The following is a 5,527-nucleotide window of genomic DNA, read 5'->3' as shown; positions in this document are numbered from 1 at the left end:
ACTGACTGTAATTCAGCACCTGTGTGTGTTTCTGAGTGTGTGTGTGTGTGACAGGGGTCCGTCCACACTTGTGCAAGCTTAAACTTTCAGCTCTGTCTGTCCATCTGTGTGTGGCATGGGTCCATCAGTGTGTGTTAGGGTCAGTCTGTGTATGTGCATGATGAGTGTCCCTGCATGTGTGTGTTCTCCGTGTGTATTTGTTTGTCGGCGTGTGTGTGCAGTTCCGTTCAAACTTTCAGAAGGCACTGACTTGACACATCCCCCTGTGCTCTCCTGCGACTCTCTGCAGACTGATTGAGGCTAAGCTGAATGAAGTCCAGGGGCTGCGTGTGTGTGTGTGTGTGTGTGTGTGTGTGTGTGTGTATGTGTGTATGTGTGTATGTGTGTGTGTGTGTGTGTGTGTGTGTGTGTGTGTGTGTGTGTGTGTGTGTGTGTGTGTGTGTGTGTGTGTGTGCCAGAGCTGAGAGACGGGAGTGGCTGGGGCAACCTGCAGTCCTGGTACCGCATTGGAGCATCAGACAGACCCTCGGCCGCACAAGCCCTGCCTGACTCGCTCCCTGATCCAATCAGAGACATACTGACCTCTTAAAGGGCTAGTGCATGCAACACACTGCACTAGCACACACACCTCAATGGCTGTCATGGGGGAGTTGTATATTTGTGGCTGACACAACTATGGTTGATGTGTGTGTTTTTCTCCAATCAAACTCAAATAATGAATCAGTGATAATATCTTCTAACAGTTAAGCCTATGATTCCATTCAATCAAACCCATAATGCAGTATAGCCACTGTGAGGGGAGTTAATTTTTTGTGTGTTTTTTTACAAAAGCAATTTGCTAATCCATTTGACTCCAGTGAAATGAAACCTTTTTCAATTCACTTCATGAACTGACTGAATTAAAAACTGAATGGAGCTACCCCTGGTAGAGAGTGGATACCGATCATATGTATTTATACAAGTATATGATCATTTAAATAATACAGTGTACACTGTTATTCTCACAAATGTAATTCAGTGTCTTTCCTAAGTAGGTCTAAAATGAAACCCTAAGCATTAAATAAACCCCTTTGGAACCTTTCGCCAGGAACACACAGAGAATTTTAATCCGGTTCACATCCAGAGGTGCTTTCATAAGCCTTGGGGGTGTAGTAAAATCAGATCAAATCACACCTCTCAACACAAATACAAGGAAGCAGTTAGTAAATGTATCTTCTTGGAGAAGTAACACCACGGCTAGTTAACAATTATATGATAATAGACCATATGTTCAGTTGGCTCGTGGCATCTTTAGGCTGTCGTTTTAGAATAGAAGGCAGAAGGTTATCGTAGCCCAAATGAGGGGGGACGTGCATTTTTTAATTGAGCTCTCTGTGAGTGGACTCCATGGAGCACATCAGACAGGAACGACTGTCTATGCGGGAGTCGATGGAATAGTTTTAATTTGAACGGAAAACCTGGAGACGGAATTGTCGGATCATGGTCTTGCATGCTTAATAAGAGATTCGTGCAAAAGTCCAAGGATGCGTCCCAAATGGCACCATACTCCCTACATAGTACACTACTTTGACCAGGTCCTAGAAGGCTCTGGTCAAAAGTACTGCACTAGAAAATAGCGTGCCATTTTGGACATAGTCCAGAAAGTAGTGGTGTTATGAAAACATGTAGTTTTAGTTTCAAGTTATTTCCAGTTATTTTACTTATGTATTGAAGGCTGAATTAAGACAGTGAGTTTGTGAAAAGCCCTGGACTGACTTCTTGAAATCTATGCTTTAATATGTAACAACAAAAGTAACATTTTATTATGTACGGGCACTGACTACCAAGGCCAGCAGGCAAAACTGGTTGCAATAACGTTTGGCTAATGTCCTTTGCGGCGCCATGGGTTTTACACCGGTTGTAAAAGGACTGTTTTTTTTCTTTACACATATTTTTTGTGACAAGAAAACAACATCTTTACCTGGTTGTAATCTGGTTACCTAACAAGAAAACGTCAATATGACGTCCCATGCCAAATAGGGTGGTGTGAATTGGGAAACAGGAAACAGACATGCTAAACTAGGTCATTTTGCTATGTAGATTTACTATCCCTTTAAGGTGCCTGGGCGGAATAGGAGAGATGTGCATGCTTTCCTCTCGTATTCAGACAGACTAGCTATCAAAGCATAGCACCCTCATTATCTACAGTAATTAAGCAGTACTGCCTCACTGGGTTCCTCCACTGTATGGCTTAGGATGATTGAATTAGGCTCAGATCACAAAAAACACTGTCTCTCCCCCTACACACCCTTACAATGAACACACACACACACTCCCACACCCGAGCTCACACACACCCAAGTAATTCAAGCATCAATGGCTATTGTGACTAGTACAATGGGGCTGTCGGCTAAGCTTCAGAGCTTTGAACACAAGTTTCGATACTTCACAAGACATTAATTCGATGAAAAGTTAATTAGAAGTTTGTGAGAGCGTGTTTAAAGGCTTTATTAAAATTATCTCACTGTGACAGTTTAAGGAGACGTAGGTTCCGGCTGTAGGGCCTTCTACATCATCACACAAAGTTTTTAAAGAGTTTTACCTCTGGAGTCTACTTTGAGTTTCAGGATGACTTCGGGATGATATGTGATCATGAGTGGTGGATAAAATCGTATTAAACACCATAAACCTCTAGCCCTCTATAAAACAGCACTGTGGTTTACTTCATGCCAAAAGACCAAGATCAAAATGGCAGTAATCTAAAAGACTTTGGGGCCGTTCAGGACTAGGTTTAATCCGTGTCCGGGAAACGGCCTCTCAATGGTCATTACAGATTTTAGATATAGAAAATCCTCGCCCATAAAATATCAATACTGTAGCTCCATTTAATGGGATGATCCTAGGAATAGATGACAGAAAAGGTGATTCCATCTGTGGTGCCAGTGCTGTCCTTTATAAAAGGCCTATTTTGGTGTAATGCAAAAGCAATAGTGTTGGAACATCAATACAGTCACAATCACATTACAAACGGCTGGGTATTGGACCTCCTATTCTATTTCACAGATTTAAAATGTTCTTCTATATTTTCTGTCACCAGAGATGTCACTGTGAGCGCTGCTTTTATGATATCAAATTCACAAGAAAATACATTTATGGAGCCAATTATTTTCCTCAGCCTGATGTAATGTCCCCGAATTACAATGATAAAACAAATGGATAGACGTAACAAGATTGATCTGTGGGGAAAAAAACAACTCGATTTATGACACACACCATACAGACTTATACAAACACACACACACACACACACACACACACACACACACACACACACACACACACACACACACACTTATACACACACACACTTATACACACACACACACTTATACACACACACACACACACACACTTATACACAAACACACACTTATACACACACACACACACACACACACACACACACGTATACACACACACTTTAGCCTGAATTTAGATGTGTGTGACTTGTTTCTGATAACGATGGGAAAAGAGGGAGATTTTTGTATTTATTTATATGGCTTTAACACATAATTTAGGGTTAGGGCATAGGGATATAGGTTACTATATATATGTTATACTGTACACTATAGGTATGGTATAGGGTTAGTGTATAGCCTACCTTAGAGCATAACAACTGGATTGTGTGGGCCCCTAAAGTGTGTCCTGTAGTATAGAGTATGTGTTTAAGGCCCTCAAACTCAACTCTGGACCTCCAAGCCAGTTCCACTGTGTTTTTTCATTGTTCCCCTCTAACCAGGGACTGATTTAGACCTGGGACACCAGGTGGTGCAATTCATTATAAGGTAGAACAGAAAACCAGCAGGCTCCAGACCTCGTAGGGTAGGGAGTTGAATACCCCTAGTATAGGGTTAGTGTATAGGGTATAGGGTTAGTGTTTAGGGTATAGGGTTAGTGTATAGGGTATAATCAAATCAAATCACATTTTATTTGCCACATGCGCCGAATTCAACAGGTGTAGACCTTACAGTGAAATGCTTACTTACAAGCCCTTAACCAACAATGCAGTTTTAAGAAAAAAATTAATAAATAGATAAATAACAAATAAAAGCAAATAATTAAAGAGCAGCAGTAAAATAAAATAACAGTATGGAGGCTATATACAGGGGGGTACCTGTACAGAGTCAATGTGTGGGGGCAGTCATGGGTGAACAGGGAGTACAGGAGGGGACTGAGCACGCACCCCTGAGGGGCCCCTGTGTTGAGGATCAGCATGGCAGATGTGTTGTTACCTACCCTTACCACCTGGGGGTGGCCCGTCAGGAAGTCCAGGATCCAGTAGGGTTAGTGTATAGAGTTAGTGTATAGGGTATAGGGTTAGTGTATAGGGTATAGGATATAGAGTATAGGGTTAGTGTATAGGGCATGGGGTTAGCGTATAGGGTAAGTGTATAGGGTATAGGGTTAATGTATATGGTATAGGGTTAGTGTATAGGGTTAATGTATAGCCTACCTTAGAGCGTAACAACTGGATTTGAAGTTCTCTGATCTCAAAGTGAAAGAAGAGTCAATCTCCCTTCAGCGGCCCACAGCCCCTTGAAATAAAATAGGCCTAACAACGTCTGTTGCAAATGACACCCTATTCTCTTTATAGTGCACTACTTTTGATCAGAGCCCTATGCACCCTGGTCAAAAGTAGTGCACTAAATAGGGAATAGGATGCCATTTGAGATGCAACCCATGAAACCCAAGGCTCCACATGATCTATGGCCTATAAGGGTTTTCCCATTGAGAGTATAATTACAAGGATGACCTCTAACTCTGACCAAGGTCAGACATGTTAGTCTTTCTTTAGCCTCCATTACCGCCAGTTCATCTGGAGAGCGGTGGCACAAAGCTAAATGTAATCTCCGCCGAGATATCGCCTTGCCAAGTCGGGACTTGGTCCAGCGCTATAACTCTGTGAGACAATCAAGCGGGGAGAAATTGAATCATGAAGTTGTAATGATAAAGGAAGCAGCTGAATGATAGTGTCCCCTTCTGTAAATCCAATACGAGGTTTTATCTACTTTGTAATGAAGCTGATTCGTAACTAAAGGACCCTGGAGACATTAAAGTGACGTGGCAGGGATGGCGTTGTGAGGTATGTAGAGAACACACTCCTAGAGAGGAGTATGGAGACGTGTCTGGACCTAGAGCTGCTGTGTTAGGTTATGTTGAGAAAAGGTTGCAGATTGGTTGTCTAAAGTAGCCTACCATTGGTTGTCTAAAGTAGCCAACCGTTGGTAGTCTAAAGTAGTCTACCGTTGGTAGTCTAAAGTAGTCTACCGTTGGTAGTCTAAAGTAGTCTACCGTTGGTAGTCTAAAGTAGTCTACCGTTGGTAGTCTAAAGTAGCCTACGGTTGGTAGTCTAAAGTAGCCTACCGTTGGTAGTCTAAAGTAGCCTACCGTTGGTAGTCTAAAGTAGCCTACCGTTGGTAGTCTAAAGTAGCCTACCGTTGGTAGTCTAAAGTAACCTACCGTTGGTTGTCTAAAGTAGCCTATTGTT

Source organism: Coregonus lavaretus (assembly GCF_964263955.1).
Source record: "Coregonus lavaretus genome assembly, contig: HAP1_SCAFFOLD_437, whole genome shotgun sequence".
Classification (NCBI taxonomy): Eukaryota; Metazoa; Chordata; class Actinopteri; order Salmoniformes; family Salmonidae; genus Coregonus; species Coregonus lavaretus.
Note: the sequence above shows the minus strand (reverse complement) of the source record.